Genomic DNA, 18,781 nt, shown 5'->3' on the forward strand with positions numbered 1-18,781 from the left:
TGTGAAACAATTGGAAAAGGCGAAACAGAAGCTGCAGAATTGGCTGGACTGATGATTGGAAGGTCTGACAGGACTGTTCGAGATTGGAAAGTGCAATTTTATGAAAACGATGGCAGAATTCCCGAAAGCACACAAGGTCAATATCAGCGGTCCGGGGTACTGTACCACAATGAAGCACTCAACAACAAGGTGTGTAAATATGTACGGGATAATGCTTCTGTAAAGGGACCCGCAAATCTGACAATATCATTTTGCCAGTGGGTAAATGAACTGCTGGTTAACGAAACCTTGGAGCCAGGTTATCCTAGGAAAATTTTGGTCGAGACTGCACGGAACTGGTTTCATGCACTTGGCTTTGAAGTGAAGACCTTCGATGTCCATCACAAAATGTGCTGGAAAAAACCGTAATTTTCTTTCATGATGAAAGTACTTTCCAAGCCAATGACGATCAGTCTACTTTTTGGGGTACAAAGGGAACAATGGTCATGAAACCGAAAAACAAGGGTTCAGGGATAATGGTATCAGATTTCATAGATGAAAAAATGGGTACCTATGCTTGACGCAGGAGGAGTATGTAAGAGCACGACAGTCTGAACCAACAATACAAATGCAAGCGAGGTGTCTATTTGAATATGGGGAAGCACGAGAGGGATATTGGACATGTGACAATTTTATGGAGCAAATGAAAAGGGCAATCAAAATTGCAGAATTCAAGTATCCAAAAAGTGATGGCTGGAAGCACGTATGGATATTTGACCAGAGTGGTTGCCATGCTGCTATGGCCGATGATTCGTTGAACGTGTCTAAAATGAATGTGAACCCAGGCGGGAAGCAGAGAGTGATGAGGGATGGTTACTGGAATGAAAAAGTGTTTAAAATGAATTATGCCATTGGTGTTCCAAAAGGTTTGTGTGTCGTGCTTCAGCAGAGAGGAGTTGACACAAGCAAAATGAATGCAGACCTAATGATTGAAAGAGTTTGGGCACAAGCAAAAAGATACTCAAAAGCCTACTGTAAGTATAGCATTGTATCACTGAGGAAAACTGTAGTTCCAGCACTAGAGTCTGTATCTCTTGAATCCATACAGAAACATTTTAGAAAAAAGTCCGACATTATATGTTCGCATATTTAGAGGGACATTCAGGAAGAACGGAACTTGAACAGCTAGTAAAAACCTACAAAAAGGAAGTAAAATCTCACAGGATGATTTCTGAACTTCAATAGTAATATGAATACCATGTCTTTACAACCTTTCATATGTTAATATTAATCTTGTAATTTCTTGTTGATTGAAGTGTCATATCGTTAGATTGTTCCTGTAGTTTCTTGATACCTAAAGCAGATATTAAAAAAGTGTCACCAGGTTTAGAAGCACTATGTATAAGGAAACTATAACTAAAAAGTACAGAGATGTGAAATAGCATAAGAGATATGAAAACATTCAAATGGACATTCCTTCTTCACTGGGTATTTTTCTTAGTTTTTATTCATGTGGTGGATGAGGTACGAATGTGCATAGATTTGTGCTGCGCAATAATTTTCAAAAAATGCATTTGCAATAATTTGGCATAAGGATTTTGACTAGCACACGTCGTCTTACTACGCGTGCATGAAGTTGCACGAGAGTGGTACTGTAGTTTGACTTTTTATTCCAATGTATGCAAAGTAAAATAAAAATTTGTATATAAAAAACTAAAGCCTATGTCAAATAATCTTGTTTATGGTGTAATGTTGAAGGTAAATTTAGACACAACATTCGTACTAGGAGAGCGCATAAAATAGAAGCATTAATAAGTACACTCCCAACTCCAAATCAAGAGGAAGAAAGGAAAGGATTAATAAAGCTGGTATGTCTTATGATGCACAACACAATCCTGAAATTTCTGGAGAGTTACAGAGGCCCATGATGAAAAAGTTGTTGAGCTGCATAAGAGATTGTGGTGTGACATTCAGTGTTTACCTGGAGGATGATGGAGGCTTTACCTTCACCTCTCTAGTTGATGGGGATAAAAAGGAAGTTGTTTATTATATATGTGCGTCCATGCTCTTTGTGTGTGTGTGTGTGTGTGTGTGTGTGCGCGCACGCAACCACGCACCTTTTGATTTTGCAGCTACTTCAAGCTTTAGGAGACAATGCAAAAGCGTTCCCATTAAAATCTAGGTACTTTACCTTAGAGTAGTCATATCCTACTTTTATATGTTGCCTTCGCTCAGACAAAGTGCATATGATATGCTGCTTAATGCAGTCTTTAGTGAAAAATTCAATAGTGCAGCACTCCTCCAACTCTTCTACCATGATTCACTTGTTTACTCTCCTGATAGTATAGTAGATAAAGTTGTTACTCAGTTAGAGAAAGCTGGGTGGAACTTTGAATCATTACACACCAACAATACACAAATCACAATATATTATTCACCCACAATCCACCCAACTGGTCACCATGGTCCTGCTCCTTCATTGGATTTGAACCGACATGAATGGACAATGTTATGCTGATTACAAGGGTACCTTTGGTATGATGGGCTTACCAGTAGCAGTGGATGAAAGTTGTAAGTTGGCTGGGAGGGCATCTTGAGGAGCTTAACAACTCTTAATTCTTGTGCACAAGTTTGTGAAATTGTCACAGATCATGGAGAAAAAACTCAAGTGGAGTAGTCATCATTTTAAAAATTCTTCGGCATCACTTCATGTTGTCTCACAACGGATCAAAACTGGGTTGAGATATCTGCTGGAGCTGAAGGTGTCACAGAGAGATGCACAGACTTGATGATGTCACGAGAGAAAACTTATTGACAATGACATAATAAATCACATTATTATGTACATGTATTACATCATAATTATACTATAAAAACATGTTGAGGTTGTGTATGCTTGAAAAGTATTGTCAATATAAGGACTAATGCTCATATTCTCTGATGGCAATGGAAAGCCATAAAATATTACATGTGGAAACTGTGGACAAAAGAGATGTTCAGCTTCAGTCACCCAATATGGAGCATGAAGCATTTATTCGTTCCATGAGTTACATCAATGGTAGAATGATTTGTAGTGAGCTAGTAAGCGATACATCATCTTCAATTCGCAAAACAATAGGTATAATAATCCAGTGTTCAGAGTAATACAGTTTGATTTCATATAGGAAGCAAATATCCAGATATAATCCATTCCCTTGACGTCTGGCATAAAGCTAAGAAGTTGAGGAAGGCACTAAATAAAGTACTGATTTGATTTAGTCATCAGAATTTTATTTTTTAATACAGGCAGGAAAACCTAAGGGAGAAGCTATGCCAGTGGAGTTGCAATATTGTAAACCACTTTTGGTATTGCTGCTGAACATGTGATGGGAATGAGAGCAGATTAAGGGTATGCTTTCATCAAAAAAATGATAATAAGTGTAATATTGTAACACAGAGAAAGTGGTTGGGTTTGTTGCACCATGTTCAGAATGAACATGAGTGGATTCTTGAAAGGTATGTACAGTGAATTCCTGAATCATTGCAACTGTGAGTATATTACTAGTTGTGAACACGATGCGTTGACAGGACCACCAAGTGATGTGGATGGAAATCCATTACACTATTTTGATAGGACTGAAAAAGCTTTCAGGGCACTACAGAAATTAGTGCTGGACGATAAATGGTTACTGTCAATGAAAGGTTAGTAGTGGGATATAGCGGTTTCAGCACTTCTCGTATGAAAGGCGTACTGTGTATGCATGTGTGAGTGCTATAATTGACTGTTGTTGGAGTGAAATAGTCCTTGCTATGAAAATCATGTGTGTATAACAGCCTAAGTTCTGATTTTGGTACTAAATAGCTTTTTAAAAAACACGCATGCATATGCCAGAAATGCTGAAACCCCTGTATCATTATTTCCAACATGCTTCTGGGAACCTGGAATCGTTTCACAACCTGGTGTTGGCTTATGCTTCAAAATGGACTTCCTTCCAGTGCGTATATAACATTGTTGATAGTAACCAAAATTACTCGTAGGAATTCATCATATCACACACTGGTACAGTTGGCTGTACTGATCATAATTTTCATAGTGATCGAGGACAGGCTCAGGGAAAGCGTTGAACTAATGTTTGCAAGGAAGTTTAGTAAGTAAACCAAAAAAAAATGGGACACTACCTTGACCCTTCATACATCTTGAATACATAGCAGATTTATTGAAGGATATAATGAGACTGAGGATAGCAACATCTATCAAGTTAAAGGACAAGGTAGTACTGGAAGAGAATCATCCTAAGCGTCGACAGTCTACAATAGGTACCACTGAGCCACTACCAACTACAGAACTAGTGTCAAACAAAAGGTTACATTTCATTGATATTTTAGAACAACATGTTTGTAGTAATATGTTACTTATTACAAAGATAGTTCATCATCCCTATACTGTCGGAATCTGATGTACCGGCCATCTGGAGCAGGGTACTTCCTTCTGATAAACAGAACAACACACGATGGAAGAATTCGACGGTTATTTCTCCCCAAATAACCGTATTTCCAGGGGTAGTGCCAAAAGCCGGAACGGGATGCGCGCAAAGTAAATAAACCGTTTTTGCAGATTGTACACCGTTTCTTACCATTACATAGTGCCTAGAATTGTTCTGAAGTTAGTTTTCTTCTACTTGTAGGCATGTTAGAAATCGCTCGCTCGCAGTTTCTATTTAATGCTCACTATACGAAAGCGTTTTGCAATTACCTACACTGAAAAACTATCATTTAACCTGCTACACTATTATTTGTAAGCATATGATTCACAGCCACTAACATACACTGTGGTTAACTCTCATAAATTATTTCCCATACTAGCAGACTTAGAAAACCATCCTCGCTGTTACTAAAGAGTTGGACATGACTATAACATGAAAATACTACAGTAGTTTACCTTTTAGAATGATAAGGAAGCAATTCTACATCAGGATTAAACAGAATTTGATGGATTGATACAGACATGCCAACTCTCACGCATTAGGCGTGAGTCTCACTCTTTGGCTAGTAATCTCATGCTCTCACGCCTATAACCCTCTGTTTCTCACTCTTTCAGCTTAGTTCTCACGCATTTCTCACGCCTGATCTACTTCGTAATTAGCCCTGTACTTAAAATTGGGCAGACCTGTGCTTATTTTTGTACTTAGAACATGCGACGACCTTTTTTCTTTTTTTTTTTGGTCTTCACTACCAAAAATCCTGGAGCTGCACTTGAATCTGTTCCACATTGCCAGTAGTGTTTGAGGTCTCACTCCTAAAATTGTTCAGAGGTTGGCATCTCTGTTGATAAGAGCACAACATGCTACGTGGCTGGCATTAAATAGAAACTTTGAGAGTGATTTCTAGCTTGCATATAAGTAGAAGGAAAGGAACTCTAGCACAATTCTAGTCACTGTGTGGCAGTTGGAAACAATGCAAAATCCGTCTCAAACGATTTTTCTACTTGGTGCACCCCAATTGGTTCTGTTCCATTCCGTTCAGGGCTTTTAGCACTATCCTATTTCCAGACAACGTATTGTCTATATGCTGCCTTCCTGAATGTAAGTTGCAAGGTCACCTGTGACATCACATCATGCGTTTATTGCCAAGGACAGCATATCCCTGTTTAGAACTACTGCATCAACAGAGATTCCAAGGTTTGGTGAAGCCTAGGAGTGAGACTGTGAAGTGTGCCGGAACATCGAGAGGATGGGTATCTCACTGCAGCTGCACATGGAGCAATATTACAGAGATACAAGACCCACCAGAACAAGGGATCCGTATGCATGTGTGTATATATATCTAATCCAAAACAGCCAAGCTGTAAAAAAAGAGTGCGGCCCTGAGAAAGGCTATTGTGAAAAAAGATGTGAAATCCAAGGTGGCGGCCAAGAAATGGCTGTGATGGTAGGTTAATGGTAAAAATTTTAATAACAACAATTCAGTGAATTTGGTGCCACTTGGTCTTGGCACAAAATTCACTTGAATTGTCGTTATTAAAATTTTTACCATTAACCTACCATCACAGCCATTTCTTGGCCGCCACCTTGGATTTTACATCTTTTTTCACAATAGCCTTTCTCAGGGCCGCACTCTTTTTTTACAGCTTGGCTGTTTTGGATTAGATTTCACTTCTTTTTGCATTTGTATACCCCAAAGCTGGCCTATGGCCGGCTTTAGGGCTTTTTAACCTGTCATTTTTTTCTTTACTACAGGAAGAAGAAAAGATGAAGCAGGGTGATTTCTCTGTAGCTGACCTCTCTGCAAGGTGATCCTTCTAGCTGATCCCTCTACCGGATGACTTGTTTGTAGCTGAACTCTCTACAGGGTGATTTGTTTGTAGCTGAACTCTCTACAAGGTAACTTCTTCTAGCTGATCTTTCTACAGGGTGATTTGTTTGTAGCTGAATTCTCTACAGGGCGATTTGTTTACAGCTAAACTGCTGAACTCTCTACAATGTAACTTCTTCTAGCTAAACTCTCTACGGGTGGCTTGTTTCTAGCTGATCTCTCTACAGAGTGACTTGTTTGTAGCTGAACTCTCTATAAGGTGATTTGTTTGTAGCTGAACTCTCTACAAGGTAACTTCTTCTAGCTGATCTTTTTACAGGGTGATTTGTTTGTAGCTGAATTCTCTACAGGGCGATTTGTTTGCAGCTAAACTGCTGAACTCTCTATAATGTAACTTCTTCTAGCTAAACTCTCTACGGATAGCTTGTTTCTAGCTGATCTCTCTACAGGGTGACTTGTTTGTAGCTGAACTCTCTACAAGGTGATTTGTTTGTAGCTGAACTCTCTACAAGGTAACTTCTTCTAGCTGATCTTTCTACAGGGTGATTTGTTTGTAGCTGAATTCTCTACGGGGCGATTTGTTTGCAGCTAAACTCTCTACATGGTAGTTTCTTTGTAGCTGAACTCTCTACAATGTAACTTCTTCTAGCTGAACTCTCTATAGGATGACTTGTTTCTAGCTGATCTTGTTTCTAGCTGATCTCTCTACAGGGTGACTTGTTTGTAGCTGAACTCTCTACAGAGTGATCTGTTTGTAGCTGAACTCTCTACAAGGTAACTACTTCTAGCTGATCTTTCTACAGGGTGATTTGTTTGTAGCTGAATTCTCTACAGGGCAATTTGTTTGCAGCTGAACTCTCTACATGGTAGTTTCTTTGTAGCTGAACTCTCTACAATGTAACTTCTAGCTGAACTCTCTACAGGATGACTTGTTTCTAGCTGATCTCTCTACAGGGTGACTTGTTTGTAGCTGAACTTTCTACAGGGTGATTTGTTTGTAGCTGAATTCTCTACAGGGTGATTTGTTTGCAGCTGAACTCTCTACATGGTAGTTTCTTTGTAGCTGAACTCTCTACAATGTAACTTCTTCTAGCTGAACTCTCTACAGGATGACTTGTTTCTAGCTGATCTCTCTACAGGGTGACTTGTTTGTAGCTGAACTCTCTACAGGGTGATTTGTTTGTAGCTGAATTCTCTACAGGGCGGTTTGCTTGCAGCTGAACTCTCTACATGGTAGTTTCTTTGTAGCTGAACTCTCTACAATGTAACTTCTTCTAGCTGAACTCTCTACAGGATGACTTGTTTCTAGCTGATCTCTCTACAGGGTGACTTGTTTGTAGCTGAACTCTCTACTGGGTGATTTGTTTGTAGCTGAACTCTCTACAATGTAACTTCTTCTAGCTGAACTCTCTACAGGGTGATTTGTTTGTAGCTGAACTCTCTACAAGGTAACTTCTTCTAGCTGATCTTTCTACAGGGTGATTTGTTTGTAGCTGAATTCTCTACAGGCGATTTGTTTGCAGCTGAACTCTCTACTTGGTAGTTTCTTTGTAGCCGAACTCTCTACAGTGTAACTTATTCTAGCTGAACTCTCTACGGGTGGCTTGTTTCTAGCTCATCTCTCTACAGAGTGTCTATTTTCTAGCTGAACTCTCTACAGGGTGACTTGTTTGTAGCTGAACTTTCTACAGGGTGATTTGTTTGTAGCTGAACTCTCTACAATGTACCTTCTTCTAGCTGAACTCTCTACAGGATGACTTGTTTCTGGCTGATCTCTCTACAGGGTGACTTGTTTGTAGCTGAACTTTCTACAGGGTGATTTGTTTGTAGCTGAACTCTCTACAATGTACCTTCTTCTAGCTGAATTCTCTACAGGGTGACTTGTTTGTAGTTGAACCCTCTACAGGGTGATTTGTTTGTAGCTGAACTCTCTACAAGGTAACTTTTTCTAGCTGATCTTTCTACAGGGTGATTTGTTTGTAGTTGAATTCTCTACAGGTGATTTGTTTGCAGCTGAACTCTTTTACATGGTGGTTTCTTTGTAGCTGAACTCTCTACAGTGTAACTTATTCTAGCTGAACTCTCTACGGGTGGCTTGTTTCTAGCTGATCTCTCTACAGAGTGTCTTGTTTCTAGCTGAACTCTCTACAGGGTGATTTGTTTGCAGCTGAACTCTCTACAAGGTAACTTCTTCTAGCTGATCTTTTTACAGGGTAATTTGTTTGTAGCTGAATTCTCTACAGGGCGATTTGTTTGCAGCTGAACTCTCTACATGGTAGTTTCTTTGTAGCTGAACTCTCTAGAATGTAACTTCTTCTAGCTGAACTCTCTACATGGTGACTTATTTGTAGCTGAACTCTCTACAGGGTGATTTGTTTGTAGCTGAACTCTCTACAAAGTAACTTCTTCTAGCTGATCTACTTTTCTACAGGGTGATTTGTTTGTAGCTGAATTCTCTACAGGGCGGTTTGTTTGCAGCTGAACTCTCTATATGGTAGTTTCTTTGTAGCTGAACTCTCTACAGGGTGCTTTGTTTGTAGCTGAACTCTCTACAAGTTAACTTCTTCTAGCTGATCTTTCTACAGGGTGATTTGTTTGTAGCTGAATTCTCTACAGGGCGATTTATTTGCAGCTGAACTCTCTACATGGTAGATTCTTTGTAGCTGAACTCTGTACAACGTAACTTCTTCTAGCTGAACTCTCTACAGGATGACTTGTTTCTGGCTGATCTCTCTACAGGGTGACTTGTTTGTAGCTGAACTTTCTACAGGGTGATTTGTTTGTAGCTGAACTCTCTACAATGTAACTTCTTCTAGCTGAACTCTCTACAGGGTGACTTGTTTGTAGTTGAACCCTCTACAGGGTGATTTGTTTGTAGCTGAACTCTCTACAAGGTAACTTTTTCTAGCTGATCTTTCTACAGGGTGATTTGTTTGTAGTTGAATTCTCTACAGGTGATTTGTTTGCAGCTGAACTCTTTTACATGGTGGTTTCTTTGTAGCTGAACTCTCTACAAAGTGACTTCTTCTAGCTGATCTATCTACAGGATGACTTATTTCTAACTGAACTCTCTACAGTGTGATCTGTTCATAGCGGAACTTTTTACTGGGTGATTTGTTTGTAGCTAAACTCTTTGCATGATTGTTTCTTTGTAACTGAACTCTCTACAAGGTAACTTCTTCTAGCTGATCTCTCTACAGGGCAATTTGTTTGTAGCTGAATTCTCTACAGGGTGATTTATTTGAGCTGAACTCTCTACATGATGGCTTATTTGTAGCTGAACTCTCTATTAGGTACCTTCTTCTAGCTGATCCGACTACAGGGTGACTTGTTTGTAGCTGAATTCCCTACAGAATAACTTACAATGTAATATAACTGAGTAAATTATAACTGCAGCTGAATGCTTTATTAGGGTGACTGTTCTATTAGAGTATCTCCATCTCGCATTTGCTGCACCTAGTTGCCTTTCGAATCATAACTCAGTGATTTGTAATCCAATTATTCTGTACCACTGCAAGGACTTTCTATGATGAGTATTCCAGCTACATACTGATTTTTAGCTCGTTGCTCTAAGCGGTTTGCCTGGTAGATACGAAAACTAATAGTTTTTTAATTCATAAAAATTGATTGCGTTATTTTGACACAAGTTGGGTTTCGTGTCATATCTCCATGGTCTTTATCCCGATTCCTTTCAAACCACAAAAAGGCACTCCTACGATGGTTGCTCCATCTACATATCAATTTTCAACTGATTCCTCCGAGGCGTTTACCCTGTAGGCGTGACAGACCTTCGACCTTATTTTACGCAAATAATCGGTCATAACTCCGTGAATGTTCATCGGATTCCTACCAAAGTTGGTACGGAGATCCGCCTTAATGAGCCCTTTAAGTGTGCCAAATTTCAGCCAAATCCGAGCACGCATTCGTGTTTTATGGCGAATTTTGCGAAGTGTGCGAAATGAAGATGAAGAAAAAAACGAAGAAATTAAAACGAAATTTTGTTCGCTCGTATCTCGGAAATGGCTGGAGCGATTTTCTTCAAATTTGGTATGTAGACTACCCTAACTGGGCGGCACGTCTCCAGCAAATTTGGTTCCAATCGGATAAGGGATCACAGAGCTACATAGGTGTGAAAATTGTGTTTTCTTTCTTCCTGTTAATATACTCACGGTGTGGCGCGCCGGCTTCTTGGGCCGCACGACACACTATCGTGTGTCTTGATATATCTAATCAAAAACAGCCAAGCTGTAAAAAAAGGTGCGGCCCCCAAAAAGGCCATGGTGAAAAAGATGTGAAATCCAAGGTGGCGGCCAAGAAATGGCTGTGATGGTAGGTTAATGGTTACATTTTAATAACAACAATTCAGGTGAATTTGGTGCCAAGACCAAGCGGCACAAAATTCACCTGAATTGTCGTTATTAAAATGTAACCATTAACCTACCATCACAGCCATTTCTTAGCCGCCACCTTGGATTTCACATCTTTTTTCACCATGGCCTTTTTGGGGGCCGCACCTTTTTTTACAGCTTGGCTGTTTTTGATTAGATATCACTTCTTTTTGTATTTGTATACTGCAAAGCCGGCCTATGGCTGGCTTTGGGGCTTTTTTAACCCATGTGTTTTTTTCTTTACTACAGGAAGAAGAAAAGAACTTAAAGAAGAATTTTAGTACTTCAATTATTTTTGATTTTATTAGTAATTATACAAATTATATACATATATTTATTACATGCCCATTATTCCCCACAGGATATTTTTTTGCAGCTGATCTCTCTACTGGGTGACTTGAAATGTAGCTGAACTATATACAGGATGGTTTCTTTGTAGCTGAACTCTCTACAAGGTAACCTCTTCTAGCTAGTCTCTCTACAGGGTATTTTGTTTCTAGCTGAACTCTCTACAGGGTGATTTTTTTGTAGCTGAACTCTCTGCAGGGTGATTTGTTTGCAGCTGAACTCTCTACATGATGGTTTCTTTGTAGCTGAACTCTCTACAGGTGACTTCGTCCAGCTGATCTCTCTACGGTGTGATTTGTTTCTGGCAGAACTCTCTACAGGTGATTTGTTCGCAGCTAAACTCTCTACATGGTGGTTTCTTGTAGCTGAACTCCCTACATGATGGTTTCTTTGTAGCTGAACTCTCTACAAGGTAACTTCTTCTCTACAGGGTGATTTATTGTAGTTGAATTCTCTACAAGGTGGTTTGTATGAGGCTGAACTCTCTACATGGCAGTTTCTTTGTAGCTGAACTCTCTACAGAGTGATTTGTTTGCAGCTGAACTCTCTACATGATGGTTTCTTTGTAACTGAACACTCTACAAGGTGACTTCTTCTAGCTGATCTTTCTACAGGGTGAATTGTTGTAGCTGAACTATCTACAAGGTAACTTCTTCTAGCTGATCTCTATACAGGGTAATTTGTTTGTAGTTGAATTCTGTACAGGTGGTTTCTTTGTAGCTGAACTCTGTACATGATGGTTTCTTTGTAGCTGAACTCTTTACAAGGTGACTTCTTCTAGCTGAACTCTCTACGGGGTAATTTCTTTGTAGCTGAACTCTCTATACGATGGTTTCTTTGTAACTGAACTCTCTACAAGGTAACTTCTTCTAGCTGATCTTTCTACTGGGTGATTTGTTTGCAGCTGAATTCTCTACATGGTGGTTTCTTTGTTGCTGAACTCTCTACAAGGTGAATTCTTCTACCTGATCTCTCTACAGGGTGATTTGTTTGTAACTGAACTCTGTACAAGTGCGTTTTTGTGGGTGATCTCACTGCAGGTTGATTTGTTTGTAGCTGAACTCGCTAAAGGGTGATTTTGCTTGTAGCTGAACTCCTTGCATTGTATCTAGTTTCTAGCTGATCTCTCTACAGGGTGATTTGTTTGTAGCTGATCTCTCTACAAGTTGATTTGTCTGTAGCTGATCTCTCTGCAGGTTGATTAATTTGCAGCCGATCTCTCTACAAGGTAATTTGTTTGTAGCTGAACTGTCTGTAAAGTGATTTATTTGTAGCTGATCTCTCTGCAAGCTGATTTGTTTTAGCTGAACTCTCTACAGGGTGATTTACTTGTAGCTGAACTCCTTACATTGTGTCTAGTTTCTAGCTGATCTCTCTACAGGGTGATTTGTTTGTAGCTGATCTCTCTACAAGTTGATTTGTGTGTAGCTGATCTTTCTACTGGTTGATTTGTTTGTAGCCGATCTCTCTACAGGGTAATTTGTTTGTAGCTGAACTCTGTACAAGGTGCTTTTTTGTAGGTGATTTCACTGCAGGTTGATTTGTTTGTAGCTGAACTCACTAAAGGGTGATTTGCTTGTAGCTGAACTCCTTACATTGTATCTAGTTTCTAGCTGATCTCTCTACAGGGTGATTTGTTTGTAGCTGAACTCTCTATAAGGTGCTTTGTTCGCAGCTGAACTCTCTACATGGTGGTTTCTTTGTTGCTGAACTCTCTACAGGGTGTTTTGCTTGTAGCTACTCTCTACAGGGTGATTTGTTTCTAGCTTATCTCTCTACAGGTTGATTTGTGTGTAACTGATCTCTCTACAAGCTGATTTGTTTGTAGCTGAATTCTCTGCAAAGTGTTTTGTTTGTAGCTGACCTCTCTTCAGGGTGATTTGTATCTAGCTGATCTCTCTACAGGGTGATTTTTTTGTAGCTGACCTCTCTTCAGGGTGATTTGTTTCTATCTGATATCTCTACAGGGTGATTTTTTGTAGTTGACCTCTCTTCAGGGTGATTTGTTTCTAGCTGATCGCTCTACAGGTTGGTTTGTTTGTAGCTGAACTCTCTACACGGTGATTTGCTTGTAGCTGAACTCCTTACATTGTGTCTAGTTTCTAGCTGATCTCTCTACAGGGTGATTTGTTTGTAGCTGATCTCTCTACAAGTTGAATTGTGTGTAGCTGATCTCTCTGCAGGTTGATTTGTTTGTAGCCGATCTCTCTATAAGGTAATTTATTTGTAGCTGAACTATCTAAAAGGTGATATGTTTGTAGCTGATCTCTCTGCAGGTTGATTTGTTTTAGCTGAACTCTCTACAGGGTGATTTATTTGTAGCTGAACTCCTTACATTGTGTGTAGTTTCTAGCTGATCTCTCTACAGGGTGATTTGTTTGTAGCTGATCTCTCTACAAGTTGATTTGTGTGTAGCTGATCTCTCTGCAGGTTGATTTGTTTGTAGCCGATCTCTCTATAAGGTAATTTGTTTGTAGCTGAACTCTCTATAAGGTGATTTGTTTGTAGTTGATCTCTCTGCAGGTTGATTTGTTTTAGCTGAACTCTCTACAGGCTGATTTGTTTGTAGCCGATCTCTCTACAGGGTAATTTGTTTGTAGCTGAACTCTCTACATGGTGGTTTCTTTGTTGCTGAACTCTCTACAGGGTGTTTTGCTTGTAGCTGATCTCTCTACAGGGCAATTTGTTTGTAGATGATCTCTCTACAGGGTGATTTTTTTGTAGCTGACCTCTCTTCAGGGTGATTTGTTTCTAACTGATCTCTCTACAGGGTGATTTTTTGTAGCTGACCTCTCTTCAGGGTGATTTGTTTCTAGCTGATTGCTCTACAGGTTGATTTGTTTGTAGATGAACTCTCTACAAGGTAATTTACTTGTAGCTGAACTCCTTACTTTGTGTCTAGTTTGTAGCTGATCTCTCTACAGGGTGATTTGATTGTAGCTGAACTCCTTACATTGTGTGTAGTTTCTAGCTGATCTCTCTACAGGGTGATTTGTTTGTAGCTGATCTCTCTACAAGTTGATTTGTGTGTAGCTGATCTAGGGACCCGCCGATTATGGTGGTATAATTTTGAGCATGATAGGTACCTAAAAGCATTGAGCATAATGCCAGCATAATAGCTTAAATATTTGTACGATAGCATAAATTCTTGCTGGAAAAATGACAATTGCACAATAAGATCGATATACTCTAATAGAGCAGTCAGTAGCTCTAATAGAACAATCATGAAACTGACTGTTCTATTAGAGTATATCGATCTTTTCTCTTACATGCAGCAAGAATTTATTATTTGCGTTCTAACCACTCATTTTTTTCTTTCTATACAGTGTTAAACTAGTAGCAAAGCATATGAACTAAGGCATGAAGATTGAGCATAATCGAGCATAATAGGTAAATATTGAGCATTAATTTAAGTATAATAGGTGAACTTTGAGCTGTGCAGCATAGCATAATAGGTAAAATTATGAGCATAATCGGCAGGTCCCTAAGCTGATCTCTCTGCAGGTTGATTTGTTTGAAGCCGATCTCTCTACAGGTAATCTGTTTGTAGCTGAACTCTCTATAAGGTGATTTGTTTGTAGCTGATCTCTCTGTAGGTTGATTTGTTTTAGCTGAACTCTCTACAGGGTGATTGCTTGTAGCTGAACTCCTTACATTGGGTCTAGTTTCTAGCTGATGTCTCTACAGGGTGATTTTTTGTAGCTGAACTCTCTTCAGGGTGGTTTGTTTCTAGCTGATCTCTCTACAGGTAGATTTGTGTTGATTTGTTCATTGCTGATCGCTCTAAAGGTTGATTTGTTGCAGCTGAACACCCTGCAAAGTGTTTTGTTTGTAGCTGATCACTCTAAAGGGTAATTTGTTTGTAGCTGAACTCTCTCCACAGTGACTTGTGTGTAGCTGAATTCTGTGTAACTGAATTCTCTAGAGAGTGACTTAATTGTAGCTGAATTCTCTACACAGTGCATGACTTGTTTATAGCTGAACTTTCTTCAGTGTGACTTGTAATGTTCTGAATCTCTATAGTGATATATTTGTAGCTTAACTCTCCACATGGTGACTTGCTTCTTGCTGAACTGTCTATAAGATTAACTGTTTGCAGCTAAACTCCCTACAGAATAACTTGTGATGTAATAAAATTCTATAATGGAGTAAATAAATTAGCCGAATGCTCTATTAGGGTGACTGTTCTATTAGAGTATCTCGATCTCGCATTTGCTACACGGAGTTGGCTTTCGAATCATAACTCAGTGGTTTGTAATCCGATTCTTCTGTACTACTGCAAGAACTTTCTATGAAGATTATTCCAGATATACACCGATTTTCAGCTCATTGCTCTAAGCGGTTTGCCTAGTAGGCGTGAAAACTAACACTTTTTTATTCATAAAAATCGATCGCGTAATTGTGACATAGGTTGGGTTTTGTGTCATATCTCCGTGGTCTTTATCTCGATTCCTTTCAAACCACCAAAAGGCACTCCTACGATGGTTACTCCATCTACATAGCAATTTTCAACTCATTCCATGAAGCGGTTTACCCTGTAGGCGTAACAACAAATCGATCTTGTTTTACGCGAATAATCGGTCATAACTCCTGAACCATTCATCGGATTTGTACCAAATTTGATGCTAGGATTCGCCTTTGGACTCCCTTTCTGTGTGCCAAATTTCAAGGCGATCGGAGTACGCGTTTGCTTGTTATAGCAATTTTTGCAAGTGTGCGAAAAGACGAAGAAGAAGAAAAAAAAACGAAGAAAAAAAAACCAAACTTTGGCAGCTCGTATCTCGGAAATGGCTGGAGCGATTTCCTTCAAATTTGGAATGTAGACTCCCTTGGCTGGCGGACAACTGTGTAGCAAATTTGGTTCCAATCAGATAAGTGATCACCGAGATACAAAGGTGTGAAAATGACGTTTTCGTTCTTCCTGTCAATGTACTCACGGTGTGGCGCGCCGGCTTCTTGGGCCGCACGACACGCTATCGTGTGTCTTGATATATATATAATAGCTACAAATCACAAAATACAAGTACTTCGTTTAAGCTAAAACTTTACTTGTGCATGCATGTAGCTAGTCAGCAGTCTAAGCACATGTGTCACTTAGGTCTGGAATGTTCTTTGTTATATTCCCATGTCACCTTTCCTGCTCTTTGAACAACTGAAGCTGGAGGGCTATATCTATGACAAGGCTCATCTGTTGCCAACTTAACAGAAAGCAAGTTTGGTAATGTTTTGTCTAGAGCAAGGTTTGGACGAAAAGGTGTCTTGTTCTTTCTTATCATCGAAAATACCCTTTCCTCTCCAGCATTTGAGTGTGCAATACACAGTACCAGTTTGGCAATTTTTGATAACATGTTGAATTTCAAGTGACCATCTGCAGATTTAATTGTGGAAATATGATGCCATATTACATCCATACGGTAATGCTGTGTTCTTCATCGTCATTAACTATCAGTGCTTTCTGCCAAACTATCTGTGGGATATCTTCTTGATTCAACAGTTGGTACTGCACAAATTCTTCTCCAAGCTTTGATATTTGTATGGGAGTTGAAAATGGTAAGAGATAATGGTACCTATGATTGTCCAATATTTATTCTCATAATTATATGCAGTATAATTTATGTTCACAAACCTGGTTACAAAATATTCAGCTTGAATATTATTGAATTGGGCTTGAGCCTTTTTTCAAAGTTTACAAACGAGGCACTCTTGAGTAATTCATCATCAAGTGGAAGATGTTCAAGACTGTATTCTACTGCTTTTTAAAAAAAGTTCCTTATGGCTGTGTAGAATTTCCTACTAGCTGTTTCAGTGATGGATCCTTCTTCAACAAGCTGTTTAACTTTCCGGTGAGTCACATATCCAATCTGCAAGCTGGAATCTATATCTATACATACACGAGCAAAGCACATGTCACATTTGGTTAGCCACATATATAGATAGGTAAAAATCATACCTTCTAGCTGATTAGTAACATTTGTATAGTTCACATCATTCAGGCTTTTATCCTTTAAAGCCAGCACTTTCACAAATTTTGGCATTAGCAGCAAAATAAATTCTTTCATCTATAGACACCCATTCACAAGCTGACTAAGGGATCATGAATACCTTATCATGAGCATACTGCTGTGCTTTCCCATATTCACTGATGTATTGTCAACAGACACGCAGATGCAATTAGACCAAAGGATTTCACATGCATCAAGTGCTGAGTTCATCGCATCAGAAATAGTGGCTGCAGTTCCAGAACTGGTGCCTGATGTTAAACACATATCCAGTAACCTGGTAGTTACAAAGCCAGTGACAGAATCATATGTCCGCACAGTGACTGGATTCATCTTGTGCAGTCCAGCATCATTCGATCCATCTACTGCCAATGAAAATGGCTTATCCTTCATCTGTGCCACCAGTAAGCTTTCAAAGTGAGGCTGTAAGGCTTTGTTGAGAATGCACATTGTTTTTGTTCTAGCTGAGGAGAACCCCTTGGCAATATCGGAGTCAAGAAATATATCTCGAAAAAGTGGTGAAAGATGATCCATTGCAGCCAAAGGAATGTTGTGATGAGCTATAAAAACAGCTGTTTTCACTTCTGCTCGCTTTACCTATAAAGGTTAAGTGTTATGCATGTACTCTAATATCTATGATGGCAATACCTATTGTGATGAATATTAAGCACCTGGATGTTGATCGTACAATGAAGTGGGACAAACCCCATGTTGTCCAGTCTACTGCTTAATTCCATCCAGTGATTTCACACGAATAGCATGATTGTTGCTCTTCTCATGTCTCTTAACATCACCCTGGTGTCGGCAACTTACATCCTTCTGACACAGTTTGCAGTAAAAGCTATAAACTTTATCCTCCTTTCCACGCGATATAAACAGAAAATTGGATTCCCAGTCAGAGTTATACTTAGTTCCGTAAGCGGCTGCACTGACCACACGATGCTCTGGGTCTCTTCTCCTTGGGGGGAGTTGCGAACTGGCAATCTTCGCTCTCAGAATCAGTCTCTGCGTCAGCACTTTCATCAATTACAATTTGGCTTCCATCCATGGCGAGATCCATGGCTACAATAACTGTACAAAGACAAACTTGTTACATGGATATTCCCGCGTGATTGATTGGCTCCCGCGCGTTAGATTGGCCAATGAGAAGCGTCGCCCAACCACACCTAACTATTAACGTGCTAAGAATTATTTTTTGTTGTCTAGTCGAATGTAGCTAGACCCCAGGGCCCTGTGGTTGGACACGAGCAACTGGACTGGAGTCACTGATGGATGTGCATATTCCTTGTTCCTGATTTTTAGGTTCTACCAGAATTAAGAGTGAGATTCTTAGCTGCATGCGTGTGAGCGTGAGATCATAGGCAAATGTGTGAGACTCACGCCCAATGCGTGAGACTTGGCATGTCTGCATCAAACCACGCCATTTCAGTTATGCAGGGAGTTCTTATGCAAGGAGTTCTTCTCATATGCAGCTGAAACTTAGCTAGTCAGAAAACAAAGATCAAATTAAATGAATTTTTTTAAACTCGAAAATTGTGTAGATATCGACGGTTTTCTAAAATTAGGTCACATATGAAGAATGCGTTGACTGTTGATGCTGAAAACTGGCCATATAAGGTTATGTGTTTAATAATGATGGTAATTTGTGTATAGCAGGTTGATTGAAGTGGGCACATGTGTTCAAGGTGGTTGCATAATGCAGTCACTAGTTGTTAAGGCGCTAGTCATGGTAGCAGAAGAGATTTACTGTTTAGATTACTACACCTATATGGCACG

General features: G+C 39.5%; 1 long non-coding RNA gene across 2 annotated transcripts; it reads right to left on the reverse strand.

Annotated features, from left to right (window-relative positions):
• Nucleotides 1-16,038: 16,038 nt before the first annotated feature.
• LOC136245761 (uncharacterized) lies at nt 16,039-18,169 on the reverse strand. Of its 2 annotated transcripts, XR_010696115.1 has the most exons (5): nt 17,654-18,169; nt 17,109-17,602; nt 16,957-17,065; nt 16,633-16,881; nt 16,039-16,573 (listed from the first exon to the last, which is right to left on the reverse strand). It is a non-coding gene; the product is annotated as an uncharacterized lncRNA (long non-coding RNA). The 2 variants fall into 2 exon arrangements; XR_010696114.1 differs by having other exon boundaries at nt 16,957-17,602.
• Between the last annotated feature and the right edge of the window lie 612 nt (nt 18,170-18,781).

Source organism: Dysidea avara, chromosome 15 (genome assembly GCF_963678975.1).
Source record: "Dysidea avara chromosome 15, odDysAvar1.4, whole genome shotgun sequence".
Classification (NCBI taxonomy): Eukaryota; Metazoa; Porifera; class Demospongiae; order Dictyoceratida; family Dysideidae; genus Dysidea; species Dysidea avara.